Here is a 26,602-nt window from a genome sequence, read left to right as displayed (position 1 = left end):
GAACGCGCTATCGAGATTACTGGTACACAACACTCCCAGAGGCATATTTCTAGGTGGATGACATCATCCGCAAAGGCAAAGATGCCAATAGGGAATGTATGTGGAGTGAGATGTCTAAAAGCATTACTCTGTCCCCAGGCAGCTGGAAACACACACACACATGGCAGGGCTGGGAGTCAAACATACACCTAACAACCTTATCACACTACAGCATTACGCAGTTACAGAATGCGCCATCGAGATTACTGGTACACAGCACTCCCAGAGGCATACTTCTAGTTGGATGACATTATCCGCAAAGGCAAAGATGCCGATAGGGAATGTATGTGGAGTGCGCCATCTGAAAGCATTACTCTGTCTCCAGGCAGCTGGAAACACACTCACACACTTGGCAGGGCTGGGAGTCGAACATACACCTAACTACCTTATCACACTACAGCATTACGCAGTTACAGAACATGCTACAGAGATTATTGGAACACAGCACTCCCAGAGGCATACTTCTAGGTGGATGACATCATCTGCAAAGGCAAAGACACCGATAGGGAATGTATAGACAGTGAGCAGTCTAAAAGCATATTACTGTCCCAAGGTAGACGTAGACAAACACATGGCAGTGGTGTGAGTGGGACAACTGCCTATCTACGGAACACTATTACAACACTACATAGATACGAGATGCGCAACAGACAGTACACCCTTCAAGACAGTCAACCAATGTGTTCAATGTAGGCATCCATCCTGACGTGGGGTATGGACATCTGTTGCCTGGATGACCACCATCGCTATACAGGATGTCAATGGCCATGCCCATACACAGAGGCACATCACCGACACAAGGTGTCACTGGGCATGCTCACACACTTAGTATCACACGTCCATTTGGAATGAACTGTGTGTCCATCTACACAACGGCGTACTGGGCATGCTCACACACTTAGTAGAAGCGAAGGGCTATCTTGCATGCACACAGATTCTAAACACAGAAAGGCACAGTTTGGAATGTACTGTGTGTCCATCTACACAACGGCGTACTGGGCATGCTCACGCACTTAGCAGTTGTAAAGAGTTGTCTTGCATGCACACGGATTCTAAACACGGAAGGGCACAGATTGGAATGTACTGTGTGTCCATCTACACAACGGCATACTGGGCATGCTCACACACTTAGCAGTAGCAAAGGGCTGTCTTGCATGCACACGTATTCTGAACATGGAAGGGCACAGTATGGTGTTACTGTCCCCACGTACATGAAGGCCACTCACATGTACTGACCAGTACACACTCAAGAGCCATCACAGATGTCTCAGGTGCAGATCACAAAGGTAAATGCCGCATTCTACTATGTAGCCCTCAGACATCACCATGCCCTTGGACCAGCAACACACATCCATACATTACCACAATGCCGTGTGACTCATGACCAGTGGACTGTACATAGGTCTGCAGCAACTGTGCAGACTACACATGTATTGACAGGGTTCCATCATGTGTTATGCAATGCAATGATACCACTGTACATAACCAGGTCAGCTCTACACATAACAGGGTCCCTGGGTATTATACAGCTGTGACAGATGACTGTCGCTGTACACCAAAGAACACATATGTTTGGATATGACATACATGTAATCTCTGTGGATATGCGCATGGACCACACACACACACACACACACACACACACACACACACACACACACACACACACACACACACACAACACATATGTACATAGCATAGCTTTTGCTGTCCTCCATGCAGACAAGTGGCTACAGCAATTACACGCATGCACATGGAAGGTAGGTCCATGGCTGTTGAATGCTAACAGTACATGAGGTAGCGATGTTGACCGAGTAAAAATTCCCTCTCTACTAGTTACCCATGACACCCATCATATCATACAACAGTCCATGTGTTATGTATGTCATCACACATGTCCACCAATTGCAATGCATACAAACATGGCTACATGACAGGCATGTAGTACCAACACACATGTACATGTAGTGTTGTGCATGCAGCTACCATGCATGTGCAGTAGCTGATGTATGTAATTCATCTGTTCCTAACTACAACATGCAGTTGCACTGCAGCCCCATCATTGACACCTGTATATGGTGAAATACTGACAGTACAGTAGGATGTACTTCAGGTATGGATGGATGAGTGTACATAAAATGGTGATCCACCTTTGCAGATGGACGTTTGCCGGGGACGGCTCATGGGTGTGTCACAAGCCATCCTACCATTACATGTGCAAACAGTACGCTATGTTACTGTTACTTGATGGTGAAGACATAAAACCTACACAGCGGTCGGGTGTTACTGACTGTAAGTCACTTGACACCTGTAACACTTACATCCTCCCATGTGCATATAGCAGCACAATTGCCGAAGGTAGCATTGGTACACATAATGCGGCCAATACTGCTGCATGTCTGTCAGACGTATCATATAGCAGGTGTATCATTCACAGTACTGCCATGTGTGTTTGCTTGTATGACCATATATGCCACATATGGTGGGGAATACATCCCAATTGCTACATACCCCTGTACACTGTTGTAGAGATCTGTACATACTGCAGTGTGGAAAGCAGGACTTAGGCAGGGATGGTGTGTGTATCAGACACATGTCAGCTATCCGTATGTGAATGACATTTGTGGACTCCACAGTGTGTGCGTGTGTGTGTGTGTGTGTGTGTGTGTGTGTGTGTGTGTGTGTGTGTATGTATGTATGGCTGTGTGATGCATGGAGTGAGGGTGTATGCTACCATACAGAACAGACAGGATCCCTAACCCCTCATGGTGATGCAGTCTACTACCCTGTTGATGCCATCAGTCTCAGCCTTACTGGCTATCTGTCGTGTCGTGTGGGTGCAAAGTACTGTGAGGGTGATTAACACATAGGCAGGGATCCTCACCTCAACACTATTGAGTGTGCATTACAGTGTTGTTGACCCCATGGGTGTGGGCATGTTATTGTGTGTTTCTGTGTATGTCTGTGTGTGTTTTCATCCTGTAATGCGACAGGGTATTACTGCTACACAGTGAGGTCTCATGCTATCAAATGGCCTCTAACGATATCACCAGCCAGACCGCTGTGTAAACCCCCCGCACCATGTCAACATAACTGTGATGTGACCTGGTATGGATGTCACGTCTCTAGCCACTGTAGCCTATTAAGCAGCCCACATGCTTCTGGATCAGTAGATGTGTGTACATCTATGGTATGATAGCCTTCCTAACAGTCAGGTTGAGGCTACGTATAGCATGCTGGTATTGCCATACATGCCTGTGAGTACTCCACATTTACACATGGGAAACTGCAAACATTGCTACTTGTTGGCACATGCAAGTAGACCATAAGGAGGGAACCAGGGCATTATTACCAACATGTTGTTACTGTTGTTACCAAGACACATACTGTGAACATATAACAATGCATTATAAACCTGTACTACATGGTATGCCTGGTGCATGTCAACAGTACACAACTAATGTAATATACACTTCTCTCACTATTCTGTTCACCCTGTGCATCAGACCATTTGAGCCTGTCCCTGCACCGATGGTGTGGATGACAGGGATGCGGCACAGGAATCATCATACGCACAGGGTGATAATGTTTGCCAGGGGCATAGGCTGCACCATTGGATGACATCATGTGTGTGGTAAGGGCCAGTGATCTGACTGGACATGTGTGGTCATTGTGCATTTGGGTGTTGCGGTGCCCTACAGATGTTTTTGCTGTGTGCGTGTATGAGTGCACACAGTTCTGCCTTTTGCCAGGCCTACACAGGGATATTATTGACAGCTCCAGATTGTACAAACCAGGATGTACAGCTCACTGTGTCCGGCCACAGCCATGTGACCTGTGCCTGCCAGGGATTACATGGGCACTACCAGGCGGAGGTACAGATTGGCTACTGTCCGATGACACATGTCCACTTGAACCGTGTCCCCACTGGGAACCTCCAGGGCCACGTCCACATGGCCTGCTATCTCCTGGTGTGGACAGCGCAGCACTAGCTGCACTGCTACTGCTACTGGCACTATGGGAGTGGGCATGTGAGGTGGCTCATTCACGTTGACCTGCACTAGGTGGTGTAGCTGGCCTACATCCATGTGGCCTATGCCTCACTCCTACAAGATGTTCCAGCACAGACAGCATACGCTCGTGGATTGCCATGCCACGGTCAAGGATTCCAACCATGTCAACCAATTGCCTGTCCAGAACATCAGTAATCTGCTGTTGAGCATTTGCCAATGCCTGGATGTTGTCGTTTAGAGTATGGATAGCAGCCCTCTGAAGCCTCTGCCCTTCTCTGTTCTGCCATTCAGCACGTGCCTGTGCCGCCATTAGTCTGGAACATGCGTCTGGTGACACCACCTGTCCTGCAGGTGCATGTCTGTCAGAGGTCCTGCTATGAGCAGCACTGGCCACATGCCTGTGTGGCACATCTGCAGTCATTACACTGACACCATGGTGTGGAGACACACCTTCTGTAGCCACCGCACGTTCCTGTTACAAGCTAACACATGCTGACTGTCCTTCCTCTATGGCCACTGGTGATGGGCTATGGGTTGGCATGATAACTGTGTGCGGGGAAGAGGGGGGCATAGCTGGGATGGCAACCATTGGCACAGATTCAGCCCCTGACAACCCTGCCTGTACCTCATGCATATGTTCATCACTGTTAGTATCTGTGGGGACACTAACATCAGATGGACCTCAGGAGGGTAACGCACCTACATCACCTGTGAATGCAAAGAAAGACTCTACATTACAATAGACACACACAGACACACACAGACACACACACACACACACACACACACACACACACACACACACACACACACACACACACACACACACACACACACACACACACACACACACACACACACACACACACACACACACACACACACACACATAGACACACCATGCATGTGATTTGACAGACGGCATGCAGCATGCATGTGATACAGCAGATGGCATGCAGCTCAGACATTAATAGTGGTAGTTAGCATACCTCCCTCGGTTGCACACAACAGCAAGCAGGTGTCATATCAGTAGCCATGCAGTTCACTCAATCATGGTAGTAAGCATGCATCCCTGTGATACACCATGTGGACCAGCACAGGTTAACAGTACACATGGCTGAAGTGACCTTGACATGTAATCTGCTGACGTGTGCATTGACATGCATACATGTCTGACACAATGATGTCCTGACACATGTACAGCGTTGTAATGGGTATCACATTGCAGTGTTGTCTGTATGCCCTACAGATAGAATGCACGTTTATCAAATGTGCATGAGCATGGAAGGGTAGTGTGAGGCGTCTACATTGCTATACAGTGTGAAGAGACACTGTGCCATTGCATATGCACACATTGCATAGCCATAACTGCGTGCATTCACATGACATAACTGTGGATTTTGACACACGTTGCTGAGGTGTATACACATCAAACCATGCTGTGTCATGTGACAGGTCACTGGAAGACCAACGGATGACACCCCTGAAAAACTACTACAGAGTCTTAGCTGCCTGGCAACCATGTTCACACATGGCAGACTTGTCAATACACCATATCCCACATGACATTGATGTACCACACACACAAGGTGCACAGCTTATGGTAATGTCCTACTGCAGCAAGGGAAATGTACGGTATCTGTGGAAGCTGTACAGGTGACTACTGTCATGCTATGACACAGTCATGATATTCAGCACATCTTATATGGTCGACTTATGTGACACCTCCACTAGCTATGTACAGTCTTTTAGGATGTCCAGTGTACCACATCAACTGTAAAATCAGTCAACTAAGGCTATAATTGGACCATGTGTGGACAATGTGCAACAGGGTGTATACACATCACATCTACTGTGTGGCTACATGTCTCTGGCCATCCTCCATGGCCATGTGTGAACATGTGTTGGCCAAATGTTTGTGATGGCCATCTATCTCACGTCTGTGTAGTCCCATATGACATACACCCATAGATGTCAGATATGTCACCGTCCACAGGGCTATGCAGACAATGGGTTGTATGTTTGGTATGTGGGGTATGTATTATGGGATAGTGTGACAATATTGCAGCCACAACACAACATGTCTGGGACATGTCAGATGGCACATCACAATGTGTGCACCCATTGCAGGAGCATATAACACAATGGTGACTCCTGTGGGCTGCCCATATCCCATCTCACTGTGTGGTACTGTTTGCGTACCACACATGTGTTGTTCTAATGTATAGTACATATGCCTACATTGAACAACACCTCCACCATTGTATGCACAGCTGTCCACACATGTAGCAATGACAGATACTGTGGTTTCATGTTGGTGTTTCATTTTGTTTGTATATATTGCACATGGGTAGCCAGTGTGAATGTTGGGAGATGCGACCTGCATATCGTGACTGGACCATACATCATGTGTACATGTGTTAACTGGCCACATGGCGAATAGATATATGCATTAACATGCCTGATACTGATGACAGTCTCACCTGCAATGGACTGATGTCTGTGCGGCACACCAGAGGTACCTGTATAGGGGTAACACAGCAGTTTGAACATTATCCATGACTGTATGACAGCCACAGGGTGCACTGTGCATGTTAACACATTTGCCTGTACAATAGCATATAGTATGCACATGTGTGCATACACAGAGTAGCATACTGTAGTATGCAGCATGTGTGTAAACATACCTTGCATATGATGTTACATTACATATTGTACAGTGACACATGCAACTAAATGGGATATAATAGTCATATGTGCAGTAGTGACTTACCAGGCAACTCCAGGCTCATTGGATGGGAGACACCCACCCACCTCCACAATGGCAGCTAGTGCTTGTGGATGCTGTTCTGAGGGTGTCCCCAGGCTGGCCAGTAGCTCCTTGGTGTGTGTGAGTGGGGCCTGTTCCACCTTGTTCCCTGGCGATTGCATTGGCACGCTGTTTCGCATGTCATATCAAGTCCGTGCAGTGTCTGTGCACCTGCTGGTAGGTGCAGTTATGGCCACCCACATCATTAACCCTCCTGTGAAGGTCCTGCCACAAGTCATCATGCTGCTGGGCATGCTGTGGCTCATGGCTGAACAACACCTCATAGTTCTCATGGAGGTACGGGATGAGGTCATCATCCTCCTGGCAGCTGTACGCTGGCAAGCATGAACGAGACATTATCTGGAAGTCATAATGATGGTGACAGGTCACAGTATCACAGAGATGTACAGAGATACAGATGCACATACATTTGTATTAAATCTAGTACATCTGCACAGTTAGCTTTGCAAATCATCATGACACTGACACGACTGACATGTTTGTGTCACACATATGTAACACCCGTTATGCATTGGATATCATCACCATATATATGTGTCACCTCTTTACATTGTTCATACTCCATGTGAATGCTGTCTTGATGTGGGCATGTCTGTTTGCCTGTGCTGGTGTTCTTCTTGAACAACGAGAGGTTTTGAATGCTGTAACCACCTGCACAGTGGTTCCACCCTCTATTGAGCGGGAACATGGTTTGATCCATCATCCGGAAGTCAGTGGTCGCATTGACTCCATTGAATTTCTACAAACACCTGCAGTGTTACGGTCTTCTGGCAATGGGCTTCCTCTGCCTTCACCTGGCATGAAAAATTCCAAACTGGGCATGCCGTCGTCCACCTTCCAGGACTGGTTTCAAGCTAAGCCCTCTTTTGTTTTCACGGAAAACAAATCCAATGATACGAGTGATAATTACACTTTTTCTGAAAGTTTGGCTGTATTGGAAACAGCATTATACAGGTACAAAACCTTGCAACTTGACAATATGTATCTTAATGAATGTTTAAATAAATGTATAGTCCCTAAGGGGCTTCGTGTACACAAGTATCCCAACAATGTGATCAACGGCAGTGACTTTCATAAAGACTTAATACGAGCTTTCGACAACTGTGGACTTGAGATAGTTCAAGCCATTGTGAAGAAAAATGAAAAAGATATTTGTTTATTACACCAAGACATTGTAAAATACAATGATGTTGTTACTTCTGATTTAATGTTCACTATAGAACAGGAAAAGAAAAAAATGTCATGATATCAAGTCACAAATTGATAAGAAATGTGATATGGTGCTTAATAGAAAATACAAAAAACTTCATAGAGACATACGTGAATACCAGGAGGGCAGAAAATATCCAGCCCCACCATTTTTTCGGTTGGGATTTACCCAGGGGGGAAGGGAACAAATTGGTTCACCCCAGCGACATGATCCTATGTCATCTATGGATGAGGCAGCAGTAGGTGATGATAACATACAGGATAACGGGCAGGGACATGACCCTTTACCTAGAAGATCTGAAAGGATACGTAATCAATGAAACCAAAATAACCAACAGGGTTACCATTCTTTTTCAATGGATCATCACCCCTACAGGAAGGGCGGGGGATATTGTCGGGATTGGAGGCAGAACAGGAATCAGGAATGGTAAATGGAACTGATTCTACTATTTCTCAAACTTCTAGGGGGGAATATAGCATATACACCAAAGCTGGGTATCATATATACAATTATAGTGACCTTACAGTCACTAATACATTTTCCAACTTGTTTACTAAGGGTTTTAAATATGTGCCAAAAAGAAGTAGTAACATTGTTAAGGCTATTTTAGACCGCAAACTATTTATTAGAAAACTCAACTTGGAAAATATTTTTGGCACCTCTGCAAAAGGGCAGGGCACTATCCCCAATAAGTCTAGTACCTTCAACCCCCCCATACATCCTCAACTCAGAAACTTGGAGTGTAGAATTGAAAGACAAATTCAACAAACTGTGTCTAAATACAAGTTTTCTTCCAATTTGACTAAAGTTGAACTGGAATTGCTTTCTGAATTGGGCAATAATCAAAATGTTAGGGTTATGGAACCCGACAAGGGTGGAGGTACTGTACTGATGAATAAGATGTAGGAAAGTAAGATGCACATTATCTTACATGTCACCAAATATTCACCTGTTTCTGCTAATGAAATTAATATTTCATACAAGAAAATAGATTTGGCTATCAAAGATTTATTTGATCAGGAAGTTATTGATTTCAACACCTACTGTTATTTAGAGAATGTAAATCCTAGAGTACCCACAATTTTTGGGGTCTCTAAGATTCAGAAAGACCCAGGGAACCCTCCATTAAGACCTACTGTTTCAGCCCAGGGTTCTAAGATGCATCCCCTATCCAAATATTTGGATTGGAAATTAAAAAAATTTGTGGGGAAGGGAACAGCCAATTGTGCCCCAACCTATGCTGACATTATTTTATCAGTATGGGAGAAGAAATTTGTAATCAATAGTAGATTTAGCAGTAACTGGATATTTTATTCCAGATTCCTTGATGACATCTGTATTTTTTGGACGGGCCCTACCAGTACCATTGGGGAATTTATTGAATACCTCAACTCCACCACAGAATTTTTGACTTTCACCTATCAAACATTTTCGGATAGGGTTAACTATTTGGATGTGACCCTCAGTAAGGGTGAAAAGGGTTTTCAATCTTGTATCTATAGAAAACCTACATTTTCTAACAGTTACATTCATTTTTCTAGTTCACATCCTATGTTTCAAAAAAGGGGTATTGTCAAGGGTCAATTTGTCCGGGTATCCCGTATGACCTTCGATGATACACAGTTTTTGACTGAGTGTGATAAACTTACAATCATGTTTCAGGAAAGGGGTTACCCTGTTGATTTCATACTCTGTGTAAAAAATGAAGTACAGGAGGCCAGGTGTACTAAATTTAAACCTATTTTGGGTACAGGCTCGGTGGAAATATATAACTCCCATAGTGGACTTGAACAATCTACTACTAGGTTCAACAAAGCCTTTATAATGGAATACAGTGCTAATGCTGGCCTTATTAGGAACATTGTTGAACATGAATGGGAATATTTCCAAGATATAACTGATTTGCACAATTTAAAAGGGAAAACCATTAAGACTGTATACAGAAAGGGCAATAACATCAAGAACATTCTTGAATATGAGCCTAGGACTAATATGTATTTTACCCATCGTAAGTGTACATACAGATGTGGTACCTGCTCTCAGTATAAATATATTTCCCACACTGACACTATGTTCCTTCCCTCTAGAAACAGATGGATTAAGGCCACTACATTTTCTAATTGTAACACTACAGGGGTTGTACATTTGGTTGTCTGTCAGTTCTGCCAAGCATTTTATGTTGGCAAAACTGAAAGACACCTTAAAAGAAGAATATACGAACACTTTTATGAAATAGAAAAACAAAACAACAACAATGCACTTTACAGACATTCCTTGGTTTGTAGTGGGGCAACCTTTGTGTTTTTTGTCATTGAATCTTTGGCCCATGACAACAGGGGTGGTCCCTGGGAGATACAGTTAGCACACAGGGAATCATTTTGGCAAATTCTTCTTGAAGCCAACAACAGTCCTGGCATGAACGATGCCATTTCTATAGCACCTTATCTCAAATTAAAGGCAGGGAAATTATAAATATTATATTTATTACCCTTCCTTCAGCAATTTGTAAATAATATTCAACATATCATACTGTATTATTTAACAAGTTAAAAAATAACATGTTTACTTTTAAGTACTATTGTATATTTTTTAGTATGAGTATTTTGTTTTTATTGTTAAGTTTATATATATATATATATATATATATATATATATATATATATATATATATTTTTTAGGGGTGATATGCTTTTAAATTCTTAATTATTTAATTGTTTAATCATACTGATTGATAGTATTTAAGATGCTTTTGATTTTATCTGGGAGTATCTGAAGAAGTCGAGGTGTTCCTGACGAAAATGTTGCAATTGTATTTTTCGGCATTAATAAACTGAGTGGTACTTTGAATACACTACTGAGTGGACTATATCGAGTGGTTGAGGTCTTCCTGGACTGATATTTTCTTTTACCTGTACTGGTGTTCTTACCTATCAGCACATGCCTGGATGTGTCCACAGTGATGCTGTTGACCTTGATGTTGTGTATATGTCACATATCAACACATACACTGCCTTAATGGACATGAGCAGTGACAATGCACACATATGCACAGAACCTTTACATGCATGTGTTTTGCAATATACATCTACACGGCAAGGTACAGCAGTTCAACATCCTGCCATGGATTGCCTGTGTTGCACATGTGATAGACATGGGACAATGGCTAGCCGGACATCATTCGCAGGGACAGTTATCAACTATAGCATGTACGGGCAAGGTTTCCTAGCTGTATCCGACAGCCATTCTGCCACTGTGAGGTGCATCAGTGCCACATTACTGATCCAGACAGTTAATAATACATCTACCATGTGGTCATCACACCATGTATGACAGAGATGACATGTGCAGCTTTGATGGACAGGGTTGCATGGTATGGTGGGAGTATGTAACATGTATGGCACAGGGATCTGCCCAGCATGTGGCGATCCTTGTAGTAGGATGGTGGCTGTGCATGACGTATGTATTTCATATCAGGATATGTACGTGTAGCATGTCCAACATCACAGTGTAGCACATGTCTTTATGCAAGGTATCCAGCATGCTGCATAGTGGAGGTGAGGATTGTGAAGGCTGGTATCACCCATCCACGCATGGCCAATACCCCTTAAAGGTGATATGTGATCCGATATTGGTCACCCGAGCGCTGAGTATGCCTGTCCAATGATCTCCATGCTCATGGATGGCACCCTGTCATGACATGGGTGCCTCGTATGACTACCTAATAGGCCTGGAGACATCACCAACTCAGGGAGGTGAACTGCACAGCACCATCCCTTACACAGTGTCCATAATGTTGACCGCTGCCTAGGTGGTAGTTAATGGGTACAGGGTTATTCACCTAGCGGTGACAATGCTATTATCAGCTGTCAGATTGTGCACATATGTCACACACCTCACCCACAAAGCCCATTCTGTATGTTGTCCACAACACTGAGACAGCTATTGCTCCTAGGTCATGGCCATTTACATCCTTACATACACAGATGCCTCCCATTTGTCTGTGTTGTATGGGCTACAATGAGGGGGGGGTACAAAACATTAACCCTGTTTTAGTGTAGCTGCCACTGGTGTGATATGCACATGTCACTCTGACACCTTTTGTAGTGTTGATTCTGTCAACAGGCCATTGGAAGAACACTCCTGTGACATACAAAGGTACATCTAGTATACTCAATGTAGCTGGAACACGGTATGGGTGATGATGTCCTATGACCTGTCACAGGTATGCTATGCAGTGTGAAATCATCCATACTGTCATCTACTTCTGTACTACTAACATCTACATTGATAAAGGTTCATAGACTTGCAGACCATACTCAGCAGGGTAATAGTGCAGTGCCTCCAATTATGACTGTCGTCTCCACTTGTGGGTTGCAGTGGGTTGATATTATCCAACACCCTATCTGTATTGCATATTCATGCTCAGCACTTGTTCAGAACTTGTGAGCACTTCATGAGCTACTAATTACTATAGCACCCATTCCAACTCATTTCTTACAAGTACACTGTCTGTCCTTACATTTCCAGCTTGCTTACAGTACAACAGCTGTTGTACACATGTAACTCACATATCTTGTGAGACATGGTTGAATATACAGGCATGTCCAACTGTCACGTACCAGTGCTATTGCCTGTCTATATGATGAATATGGCGAACATGTGGTAATAGAGCAATTGTCTCATGTACACAGTCAATGCTCACCTCCCAACATACGACACTACAGCCTGTGGGAGATGCACATATGTAGCCATGCTGGGGGTAATGCTCTCACCAACCCAGACTGAACCTGACATTCATGTGGAGATGTGTAACATTTGCAACACACCCCACTCATCACATAGTCTCATAAGATCTCCACCACTACAGGCCACACATAGAATGAATACGACATTTGCAGAGCCTCTCCATACTCTGTGTAGGCACCAGAGGCAGCCACCCTCACCAAACACAACAACAATTACTTATAGCCCACAGACTCATGTGTGCCCATCAAATACAGACAATAGGGTGTTATACCATACCCAACACACCAGTCATAGGTGACTCTGTAGGCGGTCACACTGATGTCCCACTCAGCAGGCTACACAAGGCGATAGTCGCTTACATCTAGCTGTCGGGTAACTGGTTCTGCAACATAACCTATGCACCCATGCCACACCTCAACAGGTGCAATTTGACTGTCATTCTCCAGGTTAGTGTGACTGCCCTGAGATGTAACTTCCCAGACTACATGTGCAGGGACATGCAATAGCTCTCCGGTCTTGTAGCCCAGAAGGTATCGGCCAAGCCCTGGGGAGCATTCTGCATTCATCCAGAGTAGATACCACTGTACAACAACTGACTGTTTCACTTCAACAGTTGCCTATGCTTCTGCTGTCATTCCACAGGCATCCAGTATCTGTCCGCTTTAATGACATGGTCAACAAAACACGATGCTTTGGCACAGATGACCTGCATCTGTCAGCCCTGGGAGTACAGATAACATGTAAGGCTCTTGCTGCTCCTATACTGCCTGTGTTGCATAGTTTCCAATAACATTCACCACCAGAACGGGTACAGGCAAGCAAAACATGGGGTCATGTGACTCAATGTTTGACATCATCTCTGACACACACAGGCAAGGCACTCCTTATAATGGACCACTTCAATATCTCTGCAGTGACTGGGACCTGCCTCTAGGCTCTGCAGAGCACACCTGCACTGACAGGTTATACGCAGACCACACCTTTCAGTCATGTAACCTGGACCGGAACACCCACGGCTGAGGTGTGTCCATATTTCACTATGTTGTACACACCTCCTGGCTGGTTACTTAGCACAATGCATCAGAGGTGATCCACATGCAACTAACTGTGGCCAGAACTGTTATACACATTGCAACATGCTACGGATTCAACAACATACCCCACAGTTACCAGCCCTCATTTCTTGGTGTACTGGACAGTAGGGTTCAGACAGGTACTACTGAGTTGCGACTGACACTACCCCATACTTAACTGGGATAGCCACTCATGTACCGACACATTAGGCCAACGCTGTCCAGGATTCATAACCTCCACTCAGCTGGATCAACCCATATATACCACCACCAAAACCAACAATATCCTAGACATGGACATTACCAACATGTCACTGGCATTCCACACCTGTGGTTATCCCCTCGTTGGTAGTTTCCGAACATATGCTAATCACCCTTGTTATCCACATCCCGGCACCACACCCTTCACGCCATACACAGTACAAGATTAGTACAATGCCTACTACAGACGTCTTATGACAGCAGTAGTAAACGTCATGACACCCATGCAGATGGACAATGCACATACAAATGCTGAGACATACCCCAGTGCACTTCCTTAGCACTTACACGACTGCATGGATCATGCTATTCCAAACAGAACCATGATGGTACCCACCAGATAATGGACGCCACTCTGGGGGTCCAGTTCCATGGACATAATGTACAACAAAAGGTGGAGGCTGTTGCAAAGTGGAGTACAATCCCATGGGTGGGATAGCTCACTGGTCAGCCTCAGTAGGGCTCCGGGATCCCTTATCACATCCTCCAAACCTAGCTACGTAAACATTACTGCAACACATTCCAGGGTGTACCACAAAGCATTATGGAGGTATGTCAGTAGTCAATGGCAATACCCACATCTGCTCTGACATACGACGGTTACTCAGGAACATTACAGAACTGAGTGATGTTGACAACATCCTGACGGATGGATTCAATGCTAACTTTATACCCTCTCACTCCCTACAGGGCCATAATCCATGCAGGAACATTGCGGGGTCCCTGCGGTCACAACTACACAGTTCCAACCTGCACTCTCTAAGGCCTGGAACACAGACTCCATGTGAACATCCAACATCCCAGGCTGTGATTTACACAAACCTCAGAATTGACATGTCTCCCCACTTGGCCACCAGATTCACTAATAGCCTTGTATCAGACATTGTGGCCCCTGACTGGTGCACAGCAACAGTTATCACACTCCACACAGGTGGCACCACAATGAACCAGAGGGACTATTGCCCTATACACCTGACTGGACTGTTCTGCAAGGCTATGGAGCACATCATCATGGAAGTCATTCACAGAGACATTGGTGGGCTCCAGACCTTTGATGCCACCCAGGTTGGACTTGTTAGGGCCGGACCATGGCATCTACACCTGGTGGACTCCTTTGATACAGTTACCAGGGTAGTTGATGACGGTAAGGGGGTCCACACAGCCTACATTGTCCTCTCATTGGCTTTCAGTACCGTTCTCCATTCTGGTATTGACAACATACACATCCACCTGCACATCGACCCCTATGTCTCAGGATGTTATGCAAAGTGGCTCATGGACAGGGCCCACACAATGAGGGTAGCATACCGTAGTACCTACTGTATTTCAGTTACACTTGGCATACCACAGTCCTCAGTCATAGGGCCCCTCATGTTCGGTATATGCTTCCCTGAGGTACAGGCTAGCACAGAGGGACTTTCCCTGACTAGGTTTCCAGACAACTGCATACAAGGCACCATGATTGATCCACCAGCTGATACAGTCTCCCTCCATAAGGGTGTCACTGTGATGGATACCTGATGTTGATAACATGGCCTCAAGCTGCATGACACATGGTGCATGAACATCCCCTTTGGATTACTCCAATCACCCACTGACTATCACATAGGTGGTAGTCCCATACATACATGTGACATTATATGGGATCTTAGTACACACGTATGTAGCACCCACTTCTTTGATAACCATATTGCCAATGTGGCATGGATATCCTTCTACGTGGCCACCCTTATCTGTACTGGGTTTGTAGCTGGAACAAAGGCACCCATTGTACCTCTAAACTCCTAACATATACACATATTCAAGGGTGCAACACCCCGTTTAGGGTGTACCTTACAGAACAGCAACAGCTTTACATACCACAACATTAACACACCATGAGAATTATTGAGCTCCGAAGGTTGAGGTATGCGGCAGAACTACAGACACCACAACTGTACACATTTGCATACTGCATACTCAGGGGTGACCTCTGCTGAACATACAGGGCCTATGTCCACAACTATATTCATGGATATACTCCACATAAGCGACATAAGCAAAAGCCACTGAGAGCAACATGCTCATGGATATGTGCACAAACGCAACAATGAGTGGGATGTTCTTGAGGGTTACATTCCCAAACCAGAAACTCACCATGCCTTGGAACATGATTCCTATGTACATCACGCAGGGACACTCAGTAGCACTGTTTATGAGATACCTCACTTGGTGGATGGGAGACACACATATACGCCAGGGATCATTGCAGTGGCTGTACTGTGCAGAGGTGCAGGTAACACATGGCTCTGCTGTTCACAGACAGGACACTACCCTAGAGAGGTGCCGTCGGTGTAAACACTGTAGTTGGGCTTACACATAGACTTGCCAGACAGCATAGTACCTCATTATGAACCTGTGAAGCTATTACATGTCCTTTGTGCATGGTTAATTGAGTGGCTCTTCCATTTCGATTAGCTATCATGCTGTTACAGTGTCCCGTGACTACAAGCCATATGTATTCTGTTATTGTGTATTGTACATGCCAATAGATAATACCTTTTGTTTGCAAGATATAACTGTTATGCTGTGTAGAATATCTGACATATCTACGTACAATACTGTACATTACACATATTTTGCATATTATCCCATAATGCAAAGCATACTTGCACAGCAGGACCACCTTAGGCATGTCATTGTTGTTATATGCCCATACACATGCCTAGTGTGACAGTTATATCAACATATACTATCCCCTGATACGGCACATACTTGTTGGACATACCCTACCACTGACAGTGGGTGGTGTGGAATTGTTCTGTTTAAAGCCCTCATGTAGCATCCCTTGTGGTGTCTGTGATGTTTACCTTGTGGCCCACAGCAGGACACACAATTTCTACAAGCATTACTATGCTCAGCAAGACATCACTACATAATACCTTTTCCCACTTTATGCATTGCGGACATTTTTAATTAATACAAAACAGGCTATACATACACTAACATACTGAGTGTTTTACATACATTGTTAGCATTCTGAACTTTCGTACATATCTCTCTTACACCTTTACTGTTTAAACAGTTCTATGGTATGAGCATACGGTTTGAATGTCTGGTAAGTCATCCTTATATACGTCGATACCTGTAAGGTGGTTTCCTGCCGCCAATTGGTGTTCCTGAGTAAATTATTACATGCACATCAGCTGTGCAACTACTCCATTCACCAATTACGTGGCAACAGTGGGGTATAATTGAATTCTCCACTTGGGCGTTGCCCTTTTGCCCTACCTTCGGGGAGATGGTCTGTATGTGTTTTGTTGTGTGGAATTGCAACTGCTATTTGTAGAGACATGGATATTTTGGATTCATGTCCCCCATTGATTGTGTGTGACGGCTAGAGTATGTGGTTCTACATGTGAGTGTACCTGTCATCTCAACCATCTGATAAGGGACTATTGCAAACAAAACCTGTAACATCGCCATCTGTTCCATTATACAACAGCTACGATTTCACATGGTGCCTTTACAAATGTGTTTCTCACAAGGTATGTTAACGTTTCTGCAGATGTAATTGAGTGAGTGGATGCTTGTGATGTTATTACAGTCTGTATTGCTATTCTTTCATGTGTGGGAGATGTAGGTGGGTGTACATAGCATATACAGGTTTGTGGGGACTGCATTTCTACTTATTCCATATATGTGTGTGGGCTCCTTCCCTAATTGAAGACCTATCAGTTAGTAGACTGAAACTATGATTGTTACGGGCTTAAACATTGGGCCGTTGTTAATTGGTTTCTATATAGTATGCAGGTGAGGTTGATACTTCCATACCTCCTGAAATACAGCGATATGTAAAGGAATGTTACTAAATGACAGCTGTCCCGTGTATTTCTGTCACAGATATTTGCATTCATTGCAGTTGTGTTGGTGACTGAACCTCTTTGGCATGGGTTGCCACCTTTTCAAATGGCCATAGCGGGACATTTGCAGGACACACATTGGTGTTTACAGGCTGACACATACCCACGGTCAGTACACAGGATAGCACATACTTTTATCCTGAATACATACTTATTCTTGTAACACTTTAGCTACTTATCATGTTTCATGTAACATTTACATTTTTTAGATACAGGCATAACTATTTAATGCAACTATTACATAATTTATGGAACATAATTATGTCCTACAATCTCGGACATTTGCCCTTTTTAATATTTTTCTCAGGACACAACTGCCCAGGGAGGGGCTGTCCCTCTTAAAGTGGGACAGGTGGTAACCATATGCCTACGGCCAGCTATAACCACACCTACCATAATGATCTACCTCTGAGTTAGCACTAACAGACACACAATGCAAACACACACACACACATTACAGTCCCACGGAAACGCACACGGCACCCTTAACACACACATACACAGACTACAGCAATCACAAACACAGTTGAACACAGTACCTGCGTGGACTGCAACACTGGCAGCGATAACTAAATATCCCTTAATATCGTGATAATATTATATGCAGTTCTAGTGTTCTGGTACTGTGTTCTTTCAGTCTTTCAACCTCGTGATTACGCGTGTTGGTATGTGACACATTCCATAGTTGGTAGTATCCTATTTATTTGTACCTCCATGGTTGTGTACATGTCGTTGACCTATCTACATATTTGCAGATATAGGTGAATCCGTATATATCAACATATATCTCTCTATCACCCTTTCTATCTCTATTATGTATATGTATATATATATATATATATATATATATATATATATATATATATATATAGATAGATATGTATATATAAAAAACAGAGAGAGTGACAGGCAGAATACACCTTTCATTGTGTACATGTCGGTGTATACTGTTACCTGGACGCTGCACTTTTGTGTTTGAACCTGTCACATTACAAACCTGCTGTTGGTACATCTTGGGTAGCTTAGTGTTAGGTGATTGTGTACATGATTGCATGTTCTACTCCTGGCAGTGGTCATTTTACCCTTCAGAGCAGGCACTATTAGTACAAGGGTGAATAATGCTGGTTTCACCTGTTCTGGACATCATTGATTGTGATCTGTGCGATATTCAGAGAAGCTTAGCCCTGTATCACTCATATCCATATAGTCATATTTAAACAATGCTTACCAGCATTGGGCAATGCATATTCCCATTAACATGTGCTAAACATGATCTGATGACCTGCATCCAACATGCATTATTCGTGCCTTCGGGATTACGTTACATCCCTTGCAGGACGTGGGACCGGGAACATGCACGACAGTCACTGTATTTACCACTTGGGCATCTGGGATTTGTACACGTGTTATGGCATTTTGTATGTGGACTGTACTATGGCTGTTACTCCATACTGCGATCAAATGGGTAACTCAGTTAGTTTACATATGGATGAGACCTATTAATGGTATGTCCAAGTGATGTTTAATGGATATGCTCCAGCATTGGGTATGTATGTCACAGGGAGCCATACACTATAATGTGCTACACCTTCACACAACCATAGGTGGAGCATGCTGGGGTGACAGATACCTGTCATGGGTACACCCCATGCTTTGCCGCTACATCCTTGATTACATTATATGGAGCCCCTCATTAACGTACCAGGGGAATCCATGCAGAGTGTGTGGGGAACAGTGATTACACACATGGATCCTGCAATTGGCTCTGCTCCACTGAGCGACAGTTGGTTACTCAATGTGGTGGCGACAGCAGACACTGTTTGCCTCGATTGATGAATGGCCTCTGACAATCGGGCGTGTACCTACCGATGTACCTAGGAACCTATACACAAAGTACCAACATATGTTGATAGGTGCGTGTACTGTTCAGGTGTTGACATTCCTTGTTCCAATAGCTGTTGTGTGCACAATGGTTGAGGGCTGCCTATGTAGGATTCACACAGTAGGCCACCTATACATTACAATTTACAGGTGGTCATGTGTGTGTGCCATCCATTTTACTGTGTGTGCAGGTGGAGAGGTGTGTCAGTCCATAGGGGCCTACACTGACAGAGTATGTGCTATACGTTCCCTCTTTGCCAAGGCATAGGCATATTGGGCACACCTCCGTCTGCCTACTGGGTCTGAATCCCTCTGTGCCTGTGATGGCCTTGGCAATTGTGGTGGGCTGTGAGTGCCTTCACCATTTTGTCCCTACTGCAGCTGTTTCTGCAGGATCATATTATGTAGCATGGCACATACTATGAGGATGTGGGCACACGTGCCTGGAGAGCACTGCAAAGCTCCACCAGATATGTCCAAGCAATGGAACCGTGATTTCAGCATCCCGAGCACATGCTCTATGATGATTCTGGTTTGTGCATGTGCCTCATTATGGTGTTCTTGCATGGGTGTGTATGCATTTCTGATGGGAGTCATCATCCATGGCTCCAGTGCATAGCTAGCATCCCCCACAAGGTGGCCATGTGAGATGTCCCCCCTGACAAATACCTGATACAGCTGTGAGGCATGCCAAATGTGGGAGTCATGGCAGCTTCCAGGGCTGCCAGCACACACATTCATGATAATGCCCTGGGCATTGCACACGACCTGGCAGTTGATGGAGTGGTATCCCTTGCAGTTTATGTAGCACCTACCATGCTCACTGGGTGGTGACTTGATATGTATGTGAGTGCAGTCTATCGCACCCAGTCCCTCCGGGTAGTGTGCCACATGGTGGAAGAGACGCATATTGCGGGTCAACTCCTCCTGCATTCAGGGGGGAAGTATATATGCTCATTGGCATGTGGTAACATGGCATCCAGGAACTGGTATAGTACCCTGGATGCTGATGCCTGTGAGATCCCCACTATATCTCCAGTTGGCCTTTGAAAGGTACCTGTGGCTAGTATTCGCAAGCTTACACATACCTTTGTGTCCACTGAGATGGGTTCCCCTCTGTTGTTTCTGGATCTCAGGCATGGCCAGCACAGCTCAACTATTTGCTGTAAGATGTCCCTGTCCACCCTGTAATGCTCTACTATCTCCAGATCATGTAGCCCCTGGTAGGTTACCCTTGGTCTGAACACTCTTCTCCTCCTCCGTGGCCTGCAGTGGTTGTCAGCATCATCCTCCACAACACCGTCGGTCTCTAACACATGGTGATGAATCACAGCTATGGCAGCTCCCAACATGTACATTGTAAAAGTTCCCCGTATGTTTACACCTATGGTGCAGTGTTTGGGAATACACAGGTGTGTGTGCGGTGCTTTCACGCTTTATACTATTGTGCTATGAAAACCGATGATGTCATAGAGTGTGTATGTACGATTGTAGCTACAGGGTATCATAGGTTCATAGGTTCATACTAGGCTATCTGCCCGAGGGCATTTACAAGCCTAGCCCATCGTTTTGTGGCTTACGCCACCCCTTTAGTATGGGGAACTATACCCATTATTTTGCTGTGCCTCTGTCGAGCAGTGACACTGAGGTAATCCCTGGGGTATATCTGCGATCTCCCATCCATTGGTCAAGATTTCTCTTGAACAAGGCCAGCGAGGTGCTCTGCCTCACATGTACCGGGATTTTGTTCCACAGCATAGGGAGTCTTTGGGTGATGAATCTATCCTCCAGCACGTCCTATTAATAGCCGTGTCGAGGTTTAAGTCTCCGCCTTGTGGCTCTGATGGATCTAGATTTTTGAGGTGAAGCATATTCATCAAATCTGGGTTTGACATGGCCTTGTATGTTAGGCAAAGGTCACCTCTGAGCAAGCGGTGCGCCTGAATAGAGCTGGAGTTCTTGCAGTCGGGCGCCATAGGAGACCCTTTTGAGACCCTTTATCCTTTTGGTGAGGAACTTTTGTGGCCTCCCCAGCTGCTGCAAGTGTCGGGTCAGATACATCCCGAATGGGGCATTGTACTCAATCATTGGTCTGATGAGTGATGAGTAAAGGGAGACTATGACCTCCCTTGATCTAGATGAGAATCCCTTCATGATAAGGTGGGCAATGTAGAAGGTCTTCCTAACTACTTTAGCTACATGGGTGTCGAATGACAGACTACTATCAACCTGGGTCCCCAAGTCCCTGATAACTTCTTCTGTACTCAGTGGATTGCCACCTATTTGGTAGCTAGGGGTAACCTTGTTTTTCCCAAAGGGTATGACTATGCATTTTTTGGCATTTAACTTCAGGCCGTGGCTCTGGCACCAGTTATCCATTTCTGTGAGACCCTTCTGAAGGATATCTGTGTCAGATGTGTTTTCTACTATGGCCCAGTTTGCAGTCATCTGCAAACTTTGTCAGCCATAACCCTCCTGTGTTTGCTTGTACTTCGGAAAAGTAGATGCCAAACAAGAGTGGGCCCAGGACTGAGCCCTGTGGGACACCACTTGTGACAGGCTTTGAGTCTGACATGGCGCCAGCAATTCTGACCCTGTGGGTTCTGTCACTCAGCCAGTTTGCAACCCATCTTGTGATGTATGGGTTAACATTTAAGCTGATGAGTTTTTCAATGATACCCGAGTGGGGTATTGTATCGAAGGCCTTAGCCAGATCGAGGTAGGCTGTATGGACTGCCTTTCCCTCGTCAAAGGCTTTGGTGACTGTTTCGAAGAAGTCAACCAAATTTAAAAGGCATGATCTGCCTTTGACAAAGCCAAACTGGGTTGGATCCAAAGTCTGCAAATTCCCTATGTCTTTATTTATGAGGTCCATTATGATCCTCTCCATGGCTTTGCAGATAAGGCTTGTCAAGCTAATGGGCCGGTAATTTCCAGGGTCGGTGGAGGCACCGCCTTTGTGAAGTGGGACCACAGTTGCAGTGCGCCACCCCTGGTATGTATCCAGAGGTAAGACTTTGATTAAACAGCTGTCCTAGCTGTGGGTTTAATTCCTCATTGAGTTCGTGGAGCACACAGCCGGGGACACCATCAGGTCCCATGGATGCTGTGTTTTTGCTTTGGAGAGAGCAGTTCTCACTTGGGCTGGAGATGTTTGGGGGCTGCAATCGTTTGGTATAGATATCTCTCCTTTTGGGGAGAAGTTTGCACTGAACCTGTCAGACAGTATGTTGGCAATGTCTGTAGGATCAGTAATCTTCACATCATTTTGAACTAGTTCTGAGCATATCTGGGAGTTTCCTCCTAGGTTTCTAACATAGCTAAAGAAGGCCTTATGATTGTCTTTTGAGTCTTTAGCTATTTTTCTCTCGAAATTTGCTTTGGATGATTTTATGAGAACTTTTAGTTTTTTACTTATAGTGATCAAGGGTGTCTTACCTTTTAAGGATTTTGCTCTATCTTGTAGTAGCTTCCTCCTTTTATTGTAGAGTTTGTTTATGGCTGGGGTCCACCAGACTGGACGCTTGCCTTTGGTACTAAGAGTCTGTGTTTTGTGTGGGATTGCCTTATCCATGCAGTCCTGCAGGTGCTGGTAGAAGGTGTTTGTAAGTGATTCAGCGGCTTGAGTACTGTTTTCCGCCAGCTCGGGGGCCTTAAAGGAGACCACACTAGTCTTTAGAAGTGTGAAGTCGGCTTTTGAGAAGTTCTTTACTGTGGTCTTTTTTATTTCAGGTGGGGGTGGGATGAGGACCTCCAGCGAGATTAGTTTGTGATCTGATCTCACCAGTGAGGGGTATACTTCCGGTGTTGAACATTGTGCTCCCATGTCCATGATGATAAGATCAAGTATGTTATCTCCTCTTGTGGGGATGGTGACTAGTTGTTCCATGGCATTTGAGTTTATGAATTCCAGGAACTTTTGGGCTAGGGTGTTTGGGCTTGAGTAGTGTTCCCAGTCTATATTTGGGTAATTGAAGTCACCTAGTATGATGGTGTTTGGTGATACATTTATCCCCTCTAGTGTTTTCAGGAAGGCCATGTGAGGTTCCTGAGTTTGTGAGGGTGGCCTGTAACATGCTACAATTTGCAGAGCAGTCTTGCCTATGGTTAACTGCACCTGGATGTTCTCCGATGCATCGTTGCCACCAGTCTTGAGGTGTGGGTGTCCTTGATGAATATGGATACCCCCCCTCCTTTCTTGGTATTGTCCGGATTTTGGGGCCCGGAACGCATGATATGAGGTAAAACCTGATAGCTGGGGTGCTCTCAGGAGCCTTGAACCAGGTTTCTGTCACAGCACAGACATCGATGTTCTCCATACTGAGAAGGGCCTCGAGTGCATGCATTTTGAGATTTAGACTTCTGACATTGAGCAGCATTACCCTTAGTTTTTTTCCTTTTTTGTGTTCTAGGGTGGTAGGTTTAGAATTTGAGCCTTGCCTAAAAAGGCACTATGGGGTGGCAAGAGCCTTTGCCAATATCCGAATCCCAGGGTGACAGGTGCAAGCCGTCCCTTGTGAATCAGCGTGGCTTGTCCAGCATGTCATCCCAGGCAGACAGATACTGGATCCCCTTTGAATGACACCAGTGTTTAAGCCAATTGTTAAAGCTGATCATCTTATCTCTGTATTGTGGCATCACTCTTGGTGAAGGTAGGATAATGCTCAAGGTCAGGGTCATACCTGCCTGGGCTACATAATCAGAGAGCTCCTCGATGTCTCTTTTCATGTAGTCCAAGGAGGTACATCTCAGGTCGTTTACACCAGCGTGGACAATGACTGAGTCATATTTGTACTTGCTGTTGAGAGACCTGAGTGCTTGCGTTATGTGGCGGATTCTAGCGCCCGACAGGCAGCTTACTGTGACCTTCTCCTTACTCAGTCTGGTGGCGGACGCCAGTGTGTCTGACTATGGAGTCACCAATGACTAGTGTGTCTGGCATTGTGTTTGGCCTTAAGGGCTGTGACTGTTTGACACTCTGACTGTGAGGTCTATGTGTTGCAGGTGTTATGTTCTGAGGTGGTGGTTGTTTGGGTGTCTGCTTTGGTGGCCTCTGCTGTTTTGGTAGATTTTTGATCAGAGCCTCCGAGTATGTCTTTGTGTGTTTATGTGTATGATTTGAGGTTGTAATGGTGCTATGTGAGACTGGGTCTATAGTGTGTGTGGTAACCTTCTCCTCCTGACTGGTCTTGCCAGTCCTGTGTTGAGGGAGCTCAGCCTCCAGTTTGGCCGTATAGTTGCATCTCTCGCATGTATTTGTGTTTTGTGGGAGGAGGAGAGGGTTGTATCGTATGTGTTTTACGACAGGAACTACTATTGTGGTGCCTTTGGTGTTGAATTACACTTGGCTGCTGTGGATTACCTCTTGCCCTTCCCTTTACATTTCTTCACGTTTCACCTCCCATTTTCTGGCATACATCCAGCAGCCTGCTTTCATTTGTACTTTCCTACACCTGGCTTATCTTGAGTAATGTGTTCTATAGCCGGTCTACTGCAGGTTTGCTTTGCTCTGCTATGACAGTTCTCTTTTCTTTGCAATCTGATACCTCCCCTATCCTGTTTTGCAGGTTTCTGTGAGCAGACTTGTCAGCTGCCGTCGAATGCCCGCTGTGAGTTAATAGGTGTTAATTGCTCAGTTGCACTCCAATTACCCTACTGCGGCATTTCCTTATTTTCTTCCCCTGACCTTCCTGTTTGAGCTATGGTGCACGGCGCGTGCGTCCACTTACCGGGTTTCGGGCACGTTTTTCTCCCCGTACACATGCACTTTCGGGCACCATATGTGCTCTCAGCTAAACGATGTTATACCTACCTCCCCACCCCTGTCCTGCGGCTTTGCTTAGCAACGGCCAGGCTGGATTTGCTTTGCTCCAATGTGCTTAAAGCTACTGTGGCACACCCCACTGCTGATGTCATGTATACCTCTAAGTCACTCCTCAGTGTTGTAGCGCTGTGCCGTATGGTACATCCTTAGTCCGGCGGGATGTTTGCGATTCACTATTGCCTGCCTCATTTGCATGGCATTGACTACTAATTCCTAGTTACCGTGCCGAACACTGTCACAGACCCTTAGCAACCCTTGTAGCTTGGTTGTGGTGTACCATACATACCATTGAGTATTATTGTGAAATTACGATTTGTATTACATTGCAATTTTATGACATTTGTATATATTTTCCTTTGTGTTCCTGTTTGCGCACACATGCCCTGCGGTTGTACTTTGCGTTACTGTGGACCTGACATTAAATGTTGTTTTTTAGGTGTTGTGCATCTTTTCTTATGCCATTGGCTTTATATTTAGCCATTGGCATATGTTAACTTTGTAATACATGAGTCTGGTCCACTTTCATAGCTCCGATGTTCTGTTTGGAAAAATGTAAACCGTGTTTTTTGGTTTACATTTCTGTTGGCTTACGCTATGCCTGCACCACTTCATGAATCGCTATGTACCTTCATTTGCATGGTGCGGCACTGCACATGGGGTGATTAGCATACCTAAGACGAGGGCTGCGCAGATCTGGCGTACGCTGGTAGTGCATGTGGAATTGGATCATACCTGAATCACTCGGCGGCCATGCTTGGCGTTATACCACCTACGCTACGCCTGCACCTGGCGCAAGCTTCATGAATCCCGGGGTATATTCAAA

Source organism: Protopterus annectens, chromosome 2.part1, assembly GCF_019279795.1.
Source record: "Protopterus annectens isolate FY-2018-M chromosome 2.part1, PAN1.0, whole genome shotgun sequence".
Taxonomy (NCBI): domain Eukaryota; kingdom Metazoa; phylum Chordata; order Ceratodontiformes; family Protopteridae; genus Protopterus; species Protopterus annectens.
Note: the sequence above shows the minus strand (reverse complement) of the source record.